Source organism: Gorilla gorilla, chromosome 21, assembly GCF_029281585.2.
Source record: "Gorilla gorilla gorilla isolate KB3781 chromosome 21, NHGRI_mGorGor1-v2.1_pri, whole genome shotgun sequence".
In the NCBI taxonomy this organism is placed as follows: Eukaryota; Metazoa; Chordata; class Mammalia; order Primates; family Hominidae; genus Gorilla; species Gorilla gorilla.
In genome coordinates this window covers 81944243-81963756 of record NC_073245.2, presented here as the reverse complement: position 1 = coordinate 81963756, position 19514 = coordinate 81944243, and positions in this window count along the sequence as shown.

Below are 19514 nucleotides of genomic sequence, written 5' to 3'. Positions count from 1 at the left end.
CGCTACCTGTATAAACATGGAAATATCAGCACCACTATCTGCATGAACATGGCAGTAACAGCCCCTCTATCTGTATGAACATGGAGATATCTACACCGCTATCTGTAAGAACATGGAAATATCTACACCGCTATCTCTATGAACATGGAAATATCTACACCGCTATCTGTTTGAACATATAAATATCTAAACCGCTATCTGCATGAAAATGGAAATATCTACACAGCTATCTGCATATACATGGAAATATCTACACAGCTATCTCTTTACACATGGAAATAACTACACCGCTATCTGTATGAACATGGAAATATCTTCACCGCCATCTGTATGAACATGGATATATCTACACAGCCATCTGGATGAACATGGAAATATCTACACCGCTATCTGTATGAACAAGGAAATATCTACTCCGCTATCTGTGTAAACATGCATACATCTTCACCGCCATCTGTATAAACATGGAAATATCTACACTGCTATTAGCATGAACATGGAAATATCTACACCGCTATCTGTTTGAACATGGAAATATCTTCACCGCTATCTGCATGAAAATGGAAATATCTACACAGCTATCTGCATATACGTGGAAATATCTACAAAGCTATCTCTTTACACATGGAAATAACTACAGCTCTATCTCTATAAACATGCAAATATCTACACCGCCGTCTGTATGAACATGGAAATATCTGCACCGCCATCAGTATGAAGATATAAATATCTACACCGCCATCTATATTAAGATGGAGATATCTACACCGCTATCTGTAAAAACATGGAAATATCTACACGGCTACCTGTATAAACATGGAAATATCAGCACCGCTATCTGTATGAACATGGAAATATCTACACCGCTATCTCTATGAACATGGAAATATCTACACCGCTATCTGTATGAAAATGGAAATAGCTACACCGCTATCTGAATGAACATGGAAATATCTACACCACTACCTGTATGAAAATGGAAATATCTACACCGCTATTTGTATGAACATGGATATATCTACACAGCCATCTGGATGAACATGGAAATATCTACACCGCTATCTGTATGAACATGGAAATATCTACACCGATATCTGTGTAAATATGCATACATCTTCACCGCAATCTGTATAAACATGGAAATATCTACACCGCTATCTGTATGAACATGGAAATACCTACACCGCTGTTTGAACATGGAAACATCTACACCGCTATCTGTGTAAACATGCATACATCTTCACCGCTATCTGTATAAACATGGAAATATCTACACTGCTATCTGTATGAACATGGAAATATCAACACCGCTATCTGTATGAACATGGAAATATCTACACCGCTATTTGTTTGAACATGGAAATATCTACACCGCTCTCTGCATGAAAATGGAAATATCTACACTGCTACCTGCATATTCATGGAAATATCTACACAGCTATCTCTTTACACATGGAAATAACTACACCGCTATCTGTATGAACATGGAAATATCTACACCGCCATCTGTATTATGTTGGAGATATCTACACCGCTATCTGTATAAACATGGAATTATCAGCACCACTATATGTATGAACATGGAAATATCTACACCACTATCTGTATGAACATGGAAATATCTACACCGCTATCTGTATGAACATGGAATTATCTTCACGCCATCTGTATGAACATGGATATATCTACACAGACATCTGGATGAACATGGAAATATCTACGCCACTATCTGTATGAACATGGAAATAGCTACACAGCTATCTGTATGAACACGGAAATATCTACACCGCTATCTGTATGAACATGGAAATATCTACACTGCTATCTGTATGAACATGGAAATATCTTCACCGCCATCTGTATGAACATGGATATATCTACACAGCCATCTGGATGAACACGGAAATATCTACACAGCTATCTGTATGAACATGGAAATATATACACCGCTATCTGTGTAAACATGCATACATCTTCACCGCTATCTGTATAAACATGGAAATATCTACACCGCTATCTGTATGAACATGGAAATTTCTACACCGCTATCTGTATGAACATGGAAATATCTACACCGCTATCTGTATGAACATGGATATATCTACACAACCATCTGTATGAACATGGAAATATCTACACCGCTATCTCTATGAACATGGAAATATCTTCACCGCCATCTGTATGAACATGGATATGTCTACACAGCCATCTAGATGAACATGGAAATATCTACACCCCGATCTGTATGAACATGGAAATATCTACACCGCTATCTGTGTAAACATGCATACATCTTCACCGCTATCTGTATAAACATGGAAATATCTACACCGCTATCTGTATGAACATGGAAATACCTACACCGCTATCTGCTTGAACATGGAAATATCTAAACTGCTATCTGCATAAAAATAGAAATATCTACACAGCTATCTGCAAACAGATGAAAATATCTACAAAGCTATCTCTTTACACATGGAAATAACTACACCGCTATCTCTATAAACATGGAAATACCTACACCGCCATCTGAATGAACATGGAAATATCTACACCGACATCTGTATGAACATATAAATATCTACACCGCCATCTGTATTTAGATGGAGATATCTTCACCGCTATCTGTATAAACTTGGAAATATCTACACCGCTATCTGTATGAACATGGAAATATCTACACCGCTATCTGTATAAACATGGAAATATCTACACCGCAACCTGTATAAACACGGAAATATCAGCACCGCTATCTGTATGAACATGGAAACATCTACACCGCTATCTCTATTAACATGGAAATATCTTCACCGCTATCTGTATGAACATGGAAATAGCTACAACGCTATCTGTATGAACATTGAAATATCTACACCACTATCTGTATGAACATGGAAATATCTACACCGCCCTCTGTATGAACATAGAAATATCTACACAGCCATCTGGATGAACACGGAAATATCTACACTGCTATCTGCATGAACATGGAAATATCTACACAGCTATCTGTGTAAACATGCATATATCTTCACCGCTATCTGTATAAGCATGGAAATATCTACACCGCTATCTGTATGAACATGGAAATATCTACACCGCTATCTGTTTGAACATTTAAATATCTATACCGCTATCAGCATGAAAATGGAAATATCTACACAGCTATCTGCATATACATGGAAATATCTACAGAGCTATCTCTTTACACATGGAAATAACTACACTGCTATCTGTATGAACATGGAAATATCTACACCGCCATCTGTATGAACATGGAAATATCTGCACCGCCATCTGTATGAACATATAAATATCTACACCACCATCTGTATTAAGAAGGAGATATCTAAACCGCTATCTGTATAAACATGGAAATACCTACACTGCTGCCTGTATAAACACGGAAATATCAGCACTGCTATCTGTATGAACATGGAAATATCTACACCGCAACCTGTATGAACATGGAAATATCTACACCGCTATCTGTATGAACATGGAAATATCTACACTGCTATCTGTATGAACATGGAAATATCTACACCGCTATCTGTATGAACATGGAAATATCTACACCGCTATCTGTATGAACATGGAAATATCTACACCGCCATCTGTATGAACATGGAAATATCTGCACCGCCATCTGTATGAACATATAAATATCTACACCGCCATCTGTATTAAGGTGGAGATATCTACACCGCTATCTGAATAAACATGGAAATATCTACACCGCTATCTGTATAAACATGGAAATATCTACACCGCTATCTCTATAAACATGGAAATATCTACACCGCTACCTGTAGAAACATGGAAATATCAGCACCACTATCTGTATGAACATGGAAATATCTACACCGCTATCTGTATGAACATGGAAATATCTACACCGCTATATGTATGAACATGGAAATATCTACAAAGCTATCTGAATGAACAAGGAAATATCTACACCGCTATCTGTTTGAACATGTAAATATCTACACCGCTATCTGCATGAAAATGGAAATATCTACAAAGCTATCTGCATATACATGGAAATATCTACACAGCTATCCCTTTACACATGGAAATAACTACACCGCTATATCTATAAACATGGAAATATCTACACCGCCGTCTGTATGAACATGGAAATATCTACACCGCTATCTGGATGAACATGGAAATACCTACACCGCTATCTGTATGAACATGGAAATATCTACACCGCTATCTGTATGAACATGGATATATCTACACATCCATCTGGATGAACATTGAAATATCTACACCGCTATCTGTATGAACATGGTAATATCTTCACCGCCATCTGTATGAACATGGATATGTCTACACAGCCATCTGGATGAACATGGAAATATCTACACCGCTATCTGTATGAACATGGAAATATCTACACCGCTATCTGTGTAAACATGCAAACATCTTCACCACTATCTGTATAAACATGGAAATATCTACACCGCTATCTGTATGAACATGGAAATATCTACACCGCTCTCTCTATGAACATGGAAATATCTACACCGCTATCTGTTTGAACATGGAAATATCTAAACCGCTATCTACATGAAAATGGAAATATCTACACAGCTATCTTCATATGCATGGAAATATCTACACAGCTATCTCTTAACACACGGAAAAAACTACACCGCTATATGTATGAAGATGGAAATATCTTCACCGCCATCTGTATGAACATGGAAATATCAACACAGCCATCTGGATGAACATGGAAATATCTACACCGCTATCTGTATAAACATGCATACATCTTCACCGCTATCTGTATAAACATGGAAATATCTACACTGCTATCTGCATGAACCTGGAAATATCTACACCGCTATCTGTGTAAATATGCATACATCTTCACTGCAATCTGTATAAACATGGAAATATCTTCACCGCTATCTGTATGAACATGGAAATGTCTACACCGCTATCTGTTTAAACATGGAAATATCTACACAGCTATCTGCATGAAAATGGAAATATCTACAGAGCTATCTGCATATACATGGAAATATCTACACAGCTATCTCTTTACACATGGAAATAACTACACCGCTATCTGTATGAACATGGAAATATCTACACCGCCATCTGTATGAACATGGAAATATCTTCACCGCCATCTGTATGAACATACAAATATCTTCACGGCAATCTGTATTAAAATGGAGATATCTACACCGATAACAGTATAAACATGGAAATATCTACACCGCTATCTGTATAAAGATGGAAATAACTACACCGCTATCTGTATAAACATGGAAATATCTACACCGCTACCTGTATAAACATGGAAATATCAGCACCGCTATCTGTATGAACATGGAAATATCAGCCCCTTTATCTGTATGAACGTGGAAATACCTACTCAGCTATCTGTATGAACATGGAAATATCTACACCGCTATCTGTATGAACATGGAAATATCTACAACGACATCTGTTTGAACATGGATATATCTACACAGCCATCTGGATGAACATGGAAATATCTACACCGCTATCTGTATGAACATGGAAATATCTACACCGCTATTTGTTTGAACATGGAAATATCTACACCGCTATCTGCATGAAAATGGAAATATCTACACTGCTACCTGCATATTCATGGAAATATCTACACAGCTATCTCTTTACACATGGAAATAACTACACCGCTATCTCTATGAACATGGAAATATCTACACCGCCATCTGTATGAACATGGATATGTCTACACCGCCATCTGTATGAACATGGAAATATCTGCACCGCCATCTGTATGAACATATAAATACACCGCCATCTGTATTAAGATGGAGATACCTACACCGCTATCTGTATAAACCTGGAAATATCTACACCGCTATCTGTATAAACATGGAAATATCTACACCGCTATCTGTATAAACATGGAAATATCTAAACTGCTACCTGTATAAACATGGAAATATCAGAACCGCTATCTGTATGAACATGGAAATAGCTACACCGCTATCTGTATGAACATGGAAATATCTACACCGCTATCTGTATGAACATGGAAATAGCTACACCGCTATCTGTATGAACAAGGAAATATCTACACCACTACCTGTATGAACATGGAAATATCTACACCGCTATCTGTATGAACATGGATATATCTACACAGCCATCTGGATGAACATGGAAATATCTACACCGCTATCTGTATGAACGTGGAAATATGTACACTGCTATCTGTGTAAACATGCATACATCTTCAGCGCTATCTGTATAAACACAGAAATATCTACACCGCTATCTGTATGAACATGGAAATATCTACACCGCTATCTCTTTGAACATGGAAATATCTAAACTGCTATCTGCATGAAAATGGAAATATCTGCACAGCAATCTGCATATACATGGAAATATCTGCACAGCTATCTCTTTACACATGGAGATAACTACACCGCTATCTGTATGAACATGGAAATATCTACAACGCCATCTGTATGAACATGGAAATATCTGCACCGCCAACTGTATGAACATATAAATATCTACACTGCCATCTTTATTAAGATGGAGATATCTACACCGCTATCTGTATAAACATGGAAATATCTACACCGCTATCTGTATAAACATGGAAATATCTACACCGCTACCTGTATAAACATGGAAATATCAGCACCGCTATCTGTATGAACATGGAAATATCTACACCGCTATCTGTATGAACATGGAAATATCTACACCGCTATCTGTATGAACATGGAAATATCTACACCGCTATCTGTATGAACATGGAAATATCTACACCGCTATCTGTTTGAACATGGAAATATCTACACCGCTGTCTGCATGAAAATGGAAATATCTACATAGCTATCTGCATATACATGGAAATATCTACACAGCTAACTCTTTACACATGCAAATAACTACACCGCTATCTCTATAAACTTGGAAATATCTACACCGCCATCTGTATGAACATGGAAATATCTGCACCGCCATCTGTATGAACATATAAACATCTACACCGCCATCTGTATTAAGGAGATATCTACACCGCTACCTGTATGAACATGGAAATATCAGAACCGCTATCGGTATGAACATGGAAACATCTACACCGCTATCTGTATGAACATGGAAATATCTACAACGCTATCTGTATGAACATGGAAATATCTTCACCGTCATCTGTATGAACATGGATATATCTACACAGACATCTGTATGAAGATGGAAATATCTACACCGCTATCTGTATGAACATGGAAATATCTACACCGCTGTCTGTATGAACATGGAAATATCTTCACCGCCATCTGTATGAACATGGATATGTCTACACAGCCATCTGGATGAACATGGAAATATCTACACCGCGATCTCTATGAACAAGGAAATATCTACACCGCTATCTGTGTAAACATGCATACATCTTCACCGCTATCTGTATAAACATGGAAATATCTACACCGCTATCTGTATGAACATGGAAATATCTACACCGCTATCTGTTTGATCATGGAAAAATCTAAACCCCTATCTGCATGAAAATAGAAATATCTAAACAGCTATCTGCATATACATGGAAATATCTACAAAGCTATCTCTATACACATGGAAATAACGACACCGCTATATCTATAAACATGCCAATATCTACAGCGCCATCTGTATGAACATGGAAATATCTGCACCGCCATCTGTATGAACATATAAATATCTACACCGCCAACTGCTTTAAGATGGAGATATCTTCACCACTCTCTGTATAAACTTGGAAATATCTACACCGCTATATGTATAAACATGGAAATATGTACACCGCTACCTGTATAAACATGGAAATATCTGCACCGCTACCTGTATAAACCTGGAAATATAAGCACCGCTATCTGTATGAACATGGAAATATCTACACCGCTATCTCTATGAACATGGAAATATCTACACCGCTATCTCTTTGAACATGGAAATATCTAAACCGCTATCTGCATGAAAATGGAAATATCTACACAGCTAACTGCATATTCATGGAAATAACTACACAGCTATCTCTTTACACATGGAAATAACTACACCGCTATCTGTATGAACATGGAAATATCTTCACCGCCATCTGTATGAACATGGATATACCTACACAGCCACCTGGATTAACATGGAAATATCTACACCGCTATCTGTATGAACATGGAAATATCTACACCGCTATCTTTGTAAACATGCATACACCTTCACCGCCATCTGTATAAACATGGACATATCTACACTGCTATCTGTATAAACATGGAAATATCTACACCGCTACCGGTATAAACATGGAAATATCAGCACCGCTATCTGTATGAACATGGAAATATCTACACCGCTATCTCTATGAACATGGAAATATCTACACCGCTATCTGTATGAACATGGAAATAGCTACACCGCTATCTGTATAAAGATGGAAATATCTACACCACTACCTTTATGAAAATGGAAGTATCTACACCGCTATCTGTATGAACATGGATATATCTACACAGCCATCTGTAAGAACATGGAAATATCTACACCGCTATCTGTGTAAATATGCATACATCTTCACCGCAATCTGTATAAACATGGAAATATCTACACCGCTATCTGTATGAACATGGAAATATCTACACCGCTATCTGTTTGAACATGGAAATATCTACACCGCTATATGTGTAAACATGCATACATCTTCAGAGCTATCTGTATAAACATGGAAATATCTACACTGCTATCTGTATGCAAATGGAAATATCTACACCGCTATCTGTATGAACATGGAAATATCTACACCGCTATCTTTGTAAACATGCATACATCTTCACCGCCATCTGTATAAACATGGAAATATCTACACTGCTATCTGCATGAACATGGAAATAACTACACCGCTATCTGTTTGAATATGGAAATATCTACACTGATATCTGCATGAAAATGGAAAAATCTACACAGCGATCTGCATATACATGGAAATATCTACAAAGCTATCTCTTTACACATGGAAATAACTACAGTGCTATCTCTATAAACATGCAAATATCTACACCGCCATCTGTATGAACTTGGAAATATCTGCACCGCCATCTTTATGAAGATATAAATATCTACACCCCCATCTATATTAAGATGGAGATATCTACACCGCTATCTGTATAAACTTGGAAATATCTACACTGCTATATGTAAAAACATGGAAATATCTACACCGCTATCTGTATAAACATGGAAATATCTACACCGCTACCACTATAAACATGGAAATATCAGCACCGCTATCTGTATGAACATGGAAATATCTACACCGCTATCTCTATGAACATGGAAATATCTACACCGCTATCTGTATGAACATGGAAATAGCTACACCGCTATCTGTATGAACAAGGAAATATCTACACCACTACCTGTATGAACATGGAAATATCTACACCGCTATCTGTATGAACATGGATATATCTACACAGCCATCTGGATGAACATGGAAATATCTACACCGCTATCTGTATGAACGTGGAAATATGTACACTGCTATCTGTGTAAACATGCATACATCTTCAGCGCTATCTGTATAAACACAGAAATATCTACACCGCTATCTGTATGAACATGGAAATATCTACACCGCTATCTCTTTGAACATGGAAATATCTAAACCGCTATCTGCATGAAAATGGAAATATCTGCACAGCAATCTGCATATACATGGAAATATCTGCACAGCTATCTCTTTACACATGGAAATAACTACACCGCTATCTGTATGAACATGGAAATATCTACACCGCCATCTGTATGAACATGGAAATATCTGCACCGCCAACTGTATGAACATATAAATATCTACACTGCCATCTTTATTAAGATGGAGATATCTACACCGCTATCTGTATAAACATGGAAATATCTACACCGCTATCTGTATAAACATGGAAATATCTACACCGCTACCTGTATAAACATGGAAATATCAGCACCGCTATCTGTATGAACATGGAAATATCTACACCGCTATCTGTATGAACATGGAAATATCTACACCGCTATCTGTATGAACATGGAAATATCTACACCGCTATCTGTATGAACATGGAAATATCTACACCGCTATCTGTTTGAACATGGAAATATCTACACCGCTGTCTGCATGAAAATGGAAATATCTACATAGCTATCTGCATATACATGGAAATATCTACACAGCTAACTCTTTACACATGCAAATAACTACACCGCTATCTCTATAAACTTGGAAATATCTACACCGCCATCTGTATGAACATGGAAATATCTGCACCGCCATCTGTATGAACATATAAACATCTACACCGCCATCTGTATTAAGGAGATATCTACACCGCTACCTGTATGAACATGGAAATATCAGAACCGCTATCGGTATGAACATGGAAACATCTACACCGCTATCTGTATGAACATGGAAATATCTACAACGCTATCTGTATGAACATGGAAATATCTTCACCGTCATCTGTATGAACATGGATATATCTACACAGACATCTGTATGAACATGGAAATATCTACACCGCTATCTGTATGAACATGGAAATATCTACACCGCTGTCTGTATGAACATGGAAATATCTTCACCGCCATCTGTATGAACATGGATATGTCTACACAGCCATCTGGATAAACATGGAAATATCTACACCGCGATCTCTATGAACAAGGAAATATCTACACCGCTATCTGTGTAAACATGCATACATCTTCACCGCTATCTGTATAAACATGGAAATATCTACACCGCTATCTGTATGAACATGGAAATATCTACACCGCTATCTGTTTGATCATGGAAAAATCTAAACCCCTATCTGCATGAAAATAGAAATATCTAAACAGCTATCTGCATATACATGGAAATATCTACAAAGCTATCTGTATACACATGGAAATAACGACACCGCTATATCTATAAACATGCCAATATCTACAGCGCCATCTGTATGAACATGGAAATATCTGCACCGCCATCTGTATGAACATATAAATATCTACACCGCCAACTGCTTTAAGATGGAGATATCTTCACCACTCTCTGAATAAACTTGGAAATATCTACACCGCTATATGTATAAACATGGAAATATCTACACCGCTACCTGTATAAACATGGAAATATCTACACCGCTACCTGTATAAACATGGAAATATAAGCACCGCTATCTGTATGAACATGGAAATATCTACACCGCTATCTCTATGAACATGGAAATATCTACACCGCTATCTCTTTGAACATGGAAATATCTAAACCGCTATCTGCATGAAAATGGAAATATCTACACAGCTAACTGCATATTCATGGAAATAACTACACAGCTATCTCTTTACACATGGAAATAACTACACCGCTATCTGTATGAACATGGAAATATCTTCACCGCCATCTGTATGAACATGGATATACCTACACAGCCACCTGGATGAACATGGAAATATCTACACCGCTATCTGTATGAACATGGAAATATCTACACCGCTATCTTTGTAAACATGCATACACCTTCACCGCCATCTGTATAAACATGGACATATCTACACTGCTATCTGTATAAACATGGAAATATCTACACCGCTACCGGTATAAACATGGAAATATCAGCACCGCTATCTGTATGAACATGGAAATATCTACACCGCTACCTCTATGAACATGGAAATATCTACACCGCTATCTGTATGAACATGGAAATAGCTACACCGCTATCTGTATAAAGATGGAAATATCTACACCACTACCTGTATGAAAATGGAAGTATCTACACCGCTATCTGTATGAACATGGATATATCTACACAGCCATCTGTAAGAACATGGAAATATCTACACCGCTATCTGTGTAAATATGCATACATCTTCACCGCAATCTGTATAAACATGGAAATATCTACACCGCTATCTGTATGAACATGGAAATATCTACACCGCTATCTGTTTGAACATGGAAATATCTACACCGCTATATGTGTAAACATGCATACATCTTCACAGCTATCTGTATAAACATGGAAATATCTACACTGCTATCTGTATGCAAATGGAAATATCTACACCGCTATCTGTATGAACATGGAAATATCTACACCGCTATCTTTGTAAACATGCATACATCTTCACCGCCATCTGTATAAACATGGAAATATCTACACTGCTATCTGCATGAACATGGAAATAACTACACCGCTATCTGTTTGAATATGGAAATATCTACACTGATATCTGCATGAAAATGGAAAAATCTACACAGCGATCTGCATATACATGGAAATATCTACAAAGCTATCTCTTTACACATGGAAATAACTACAGTGCTATCTCTATAAACATGCAAATATCTACACCGCCATCTGTATGAACTTGGAAATATCTGCACCGCAATCTTTATGAAGATATAAATATCTACACCCCCATCTATATTAAGATGGAGATATCTACACCGCTATCTGTATAAACTTGGAAATATCTACACTGCTATATGTAAAAACATGGAAATATCTACACCGCTATCTGTATAAACATGGAAATATCTACACCGCTACCACTATAAACATGGAAATATCAGCACCGCTATCTGTATGAACATGGAAATATCTACACCGCTATCTCTATGAACATGGAAATATCTACACCGCTATCTGTATGAACATGGAAATAGCTACACCGCTATCTGTATGAACATGGAAATATCTACACCACTACCTGTATGAAAATGGAAGTATGTACACCGCTATCTGTATGAACATGGATATATCTACACAGCCATCCGTATGAACATGGAAATATCTACACCGCTATCTGTGTAAATATGCATACATCTTCACCGCAATCTGTATAAACATGGAAATATCTACACTGCTATCTGTATGAACATGGAAATATCTACAGCGCTATCTGTTTGAACATGGAAATATCTACACCGCTATCTGTGTAAACATGCATACACCTTCACCGCTATCTGTATAAACATGGAAATATCTACACTGCTATCTGTATGCAAATGGAAATATCTACACCGCTATCTGTATGAACATGGAAATATGTACACGGCTATCTGTATGAACACGGAATTATCTACACCGCTATCTGTATGAACATGGATATATCTACACAGCCATCTGGATGAACATGGAAATATCTTCACCGCTATCTGTATGAACATGGAAATATCTACACCGCTATCTGTATGAACATGGAAATATCTACAGCGCTATCTGTATGAACATGGAATTATCTACACCGCTATCTGTGTAAATATGCATACATCTTCACCGCAATCTGTATAAACATGGAAATACCTACACCGCTACCTGTATGAAGATGGAAATATCTACACCGCTATCTGTTTGAACATGGAAATATCTACACCGCTATCTGTGTAAACATGCATGCATCTTCACCGCTATCTGTATAAACATGGAAATATCTACACTGCTATCTGTATGAAAATGGAAATATCTACACCGCTATCTGTATGAACATGGAAATATGTACACGGCTATCTGTATGAACATGGAAATACCTACACCGCTATCTGTATGAACATGGATATATCTACACAGCCATCTGGATGAACATGGAAATATCTACACTGCTAAATGTATGAACATGGAAATATCTACACCGTTATCTGTAAGAACATGGATATATCTACACAGCCATCTGGATGAACATGGAAATATCTACACCGCTATCTGTGTAAACTTGCATACATCTTCACCGCTATCTGTAAAACATGGAAATATCTACACCGCTATCTGAACATGGAAATATCTACACCGCTATCTGTATGAACATGGAAATATCTACACTGCTATCTGTTTGAACATGGAAATATCTACACCGCTATCTGCATGAAAATGGAAATATCTATACTGCTATCTGCATATACATGGAAATATCTACTCAGCTATCTCTTTACACTTGGAAATAACTACACCGCTATCTGTATGAACATGGAAATATCTACACCGCCATCTGTATGAACATGGAAATATCTGCACCGCCATCTGTATGAACATATAAATATCTACACGGCCATCTGTATTAAGATGGAGATATCTACACCGCTATTTGTATAAACATGGAAATATCTACACCGCTATCTGTATAAACATGGAAATACCTACCCCGCTACCTGTATAAACATGGAAATATCAGCACCGCTATCTGTATGAACATGGAAATATCTACACCACTATCTGTATGAACATGGAAATATCTACACCGCTATCTGTATGAACATGGAAATATCTACACCGCTGTCTGCATGAAAATGGAAATATCTACACAGCTATCTGCATATACATGGAAATATCTACACAGCTATCTCTTTACACATGGAAATAACTACACCGCTATATAAACATGGAAATATCTACACCGCCATCTGTATGAACATGGAAATATCCGCACCGCCATCTGTATTAAGAAGGAGATATCTACACCGCTATCTGTATAAACTTGGAAATATCTACACCGCTATCTGTATAAACATGGAAATATCTACACCGCTACCTGTATAAACATGGAAATATCTACACCGCTACCTATATAAACATGGAAATATCAGCAAGGCTATCTGTATGAACATGGAAATATCTACACCGCTATCTCTATGAACATGGAAATATCTACACCGCTATCTGTTTGAACATGGAAATATCTAAACCGCTATCTGCATGAAAATGAAATATGTACACAGCTATCTGCATATATATGGAAATATCTACACAGCTATCTCTTTACACATGGAAATAACTACACCACTATCTGTATGAAAATGGAAATATCTACACCGCCATCTGTATGAACATGGATATATCTACACAGCCATCTGGATGAACATGGAAATATCTACTCCGCTATCTGTGTAAACATGCATATATCTTCACCGCCATCTGTATAACCATGGAAATATCTACACTGCTATCTGCATGAACATGGAAATATCTACACCGCTATCTGTTTGAACATGGAAATATCTACACCGCTATCTGCATGAAAATGGAAATATCTACACAGCGATCTGCATATACATGGAAATATCTACACAGCTATCTCTTTACACATGGAAATAACTACAGCGCTATCTCTATAAACATGCAAATATCTACACCACCACCTGTATGAACATGTAAATATCTGCACCGCCATCTGTATGAAGATATAAATATCTACACCCCCATCTATATTAAGATGGAGATATCTACACCGCTATCTGTATAAACTTGGAAATATCTACAAAGCTATATGTATAAACATGGAAATATCTACACCGCTATCTGTATAAACATGGAAATACCTACACCGCTACCTGTATAAACATGGAAATATCAGCACCGCTATCTGTATGAACATGGAAATATCTACACCACTACCTGTATGAAAATGGAAATATCTACACCGCTATCTGTATGAACATGGATATATCTACACAGCCATCTGGATAAACATGGAAATACCTACACCACTATCTGTATGAACATGGAAATATCTACACCGCTATCTGTGTAAATATGCATACATCTTCACCGCAATCTGTATAAACATGGAAATATCTACACCTCTGTCTGTATGAACATGGAAATATCTACACCGCTATCTGTTTGAACATGGAAATATCTACACCGCTATCTGTGTAAACATGCATACATCTTCACCGCTATCTGTATAAACATGGAAATATCTACACTGATATCTGTATGAAAATGGAAATATCTACACTGCTATCTGCATATTCATGGAAATATCTACACAGCTATCTCTTTACAAATGGAAATAACTACACCGCTATCTGTATGAACATGGAAATATCTACACCGCCATCTGTATGTACATGGAAATATATGCACCGCCAACTGTATGAACATATAAATAACTATACCGCCATCTGAATTAAGATGGAGATATCTACACCACTATCTGAATAAACAAGGAAATATCTACACCGCTATCTGTATAAACATGGAAATATCTACACCGCTATCTGTATAAACATGGAAATATCTACACCGCTACCTGTATAAACAAGGAAATATCAGCACCGCTATATGTATGAACATGGAAATATCTACACCGCTATCTGTATGAACATGGAAATATCTACACCGCTATCTGTATGAACATGGAAATATCTACACCGCTATGTGTATGAACATGGAAATATCTACACCGCTATCTGTTTGAACATGGAAATATCTACACCGCTGTCTGCATGAAAATGGAAATATCTACACAGCTATCTGCATATACACGGAAATATCTACACAGCTACCTCTTTACACATGGAAATAACTACACCGCTATCCCTATAAACTTGGAAATATCTACACCGCCATCTGTATGCACATGGAAATATCTGCACCGCCATCTGTATGAACATATAAACATCTACACCGCCATCTGTATTAAGAAGGAGATATCTACACCGCTATCTGTATAAACATGGAAATGTCTACACCGCTACCTGTATAAACATGGAAATATCAGCACCGCTATCGGTATGAACATGGAAATATCTACACCGCTATCTGTATAAACATGGAAATATCTACACCGCTATCTGTATATACATGGAAATATCTACACCACTATCTGTATAAACATGGAAATATCTACACCGCTACCTGTATAAACATGGAAATATCAGCACCGCTATCTGTATGAACATGGAAATATCTACACCGCTATCTGTATGAACATTGAAATATCTACACCGCTATCAGTATGAACATGGAAATATCTACACCGCTATCTGTATGAACATGGAAATATCTACAACGCTATCTGTTTGAACATGGAAATATCTACACAGCTATCTCTTTACACATGGAAATAACTACACCGCTATCTCTAAAAACATGGAAATATCTACGCCGCCATCTGTATTAACATGGAAATATCTGCACCGCCACCTGTATGAACATATAAATATCTACACCGCCATCTGTATTAAGAAGGAGATATCTGCACCGCTATCTGTATAAACCTGGAAATATCTACATCGCTATCTGTATAAACATGGAAATATCTACCCCGCTATCTGTATAAACATGGAAATATCTACACCGCTACCTGTATAAACATGGAAATAGCACAGCTATCTGTATGAACATGGAAATATCTACACCGCTATCCGTATGAACATGGAAATATATACACCGCTGTCTTTATGAACATGGAAATAGCTACACCGCTATCTGAACATGGAAATATCTACACCACTATCTGTATGAATATGGAAAAAACTACACCGCTATCTGTATGAACATGGATATATCTACACAGCCATCTGGATGTACATGGAAATATCTACACTGCTACCTGTATGAACATGGAAATATCTACACCGCTATCTGTGTAAACATGCATACATATTCACCGCTATCTGTATAAACATGGAAATATCTACACCGCTATCTGTATGAACATGGAAATATCTACACCGCTGTTCGAACTTGGAAATATCTAAACCGCTATCTGCATGAAAATGGAAATATCTACAGAGCTATCTGCATATACATGGAAATATCTACACAGCTATCTCTTTACCAATGGCAATAACTACACCGCTATCTGTATGAACATGGAAATATCTGCACGGCCATCTGTATGAACATATAAATATCTACACCACCATCTGTATTAAGATGGAGATATCTACACCGCTATCTGTATGAACATGGATATGTCTACACAGCCATCTGGATGAACATGGAAATATCTGCACCGCTATATATATAAACATGGAAATATCTACACCGCTACCTGTATAAACATGGAAATATCAGCACCGCTATCTGTATGAACATGGAAATATCTACAACGCTGTCTTTATGAACATGGAAATAGCTACACCGCTATCTGAACATGGAAATATCTACACCACTATCTGTATGAATATGGAAATAACTACACCGCTATCTGTATGAACATGGATATATCTACACATCCATCTGGATGTACATGGAAATATCTACACTGCTACCTGTATGAACATGGAAATATCTACACCGCTATCTGTGTAAACATGCATACATATTCACCGCTATCTGTATAAACATGGAAATATCTACACCGCTATCTGTATGAACATGGAAATATCTACACCGCTGTTCGAACTTGGAAATATCTAAACCGCTATCTGCATGAAAATGGAAATATCTACAGAGCTATCTGCATATACATGGAAATATCTACACAGCTATCTCTTTACCAATGGCAATAACTACACCGCTATCTGTATGAACATGGAAATATCTGCACGGCCATCTGTATGAACATATAAATATCTACACCGCCATCTGTATTAAGAAGGAGATATCTGCACCGCTATCTGTATAAACCTGGAAATATCTACACCGCTCTCTGTATAAACATGGAAATATCTACACCGCTATATATATAAACATGGAAATATCTACACCGCTACCTGTATAAACATGGAAATATCAGCACCGCTATCTGTATGAACATGGAAATATCTACACCGCTATCTGTATGAACATGGAAATATCTACACCGCTATCTGTATGAACATGGAAATATCTACACCGCTATCTGTATGAAAGTGGAAATATGTACACCGCTATCTTTTTGAACATGGAAATATCTACACCGATGTCTGCATTAAATTGGAAATATCTTCACAGCTGTCTGCATATACATGGAAATATCTACACAGCTACCTCTTTACACCTGCAAATAACTACACCGCTATCTCTATAAACTTGGAAATATCTACACTGCCATCTGTATGCACATGGAAATATCTGCACCGTCATCTGTATGAACATATAAACATCTACACCGCCATGTGTATTAAGAAGGAGATATCTACACCGCTATCTGTATAAACATGGAAATATCTACACCGCTATCTGTATAAACATGGAAATACCTACACCGCTATCTGTATGAACATGGAAATATCTACACCGCTATCTGAATGAACACGGAAATATATTCACCGTCATCTGTATGAACATGGATACATCTACACAGCCATCTGTATGAACATGGAAATATCTACACCGCTATCTGTATGAACATGGAAATATCTACACCGCTGTCTGTATGAACATGGAAATATCTTCACCGCCATCTGTATGAACATGGATATGTCTACACAGCCATCTGGATGAACATGGAAATATCTACACCGCGATCTGTATGAACATGGAAATATCTACACCGCTATCTGTGTAAACATGCATACATCTTCACCACTATCTGTATAAACATGGAAATATCTACACCGCTATCTGTATGAACATGGAAATATCTACACCGCTATCTCTTTGAACATGGAAATATCTAAACCCCTATCTGCATGAAAATAGAAATATCTACACAGCTATCTGCATATACATGGAAATATCTACAAAGCTATCTCTATACACATGGAAATAACTACACCGCTATCTCTATAAACATGGAAATATCTACAGCGCCAT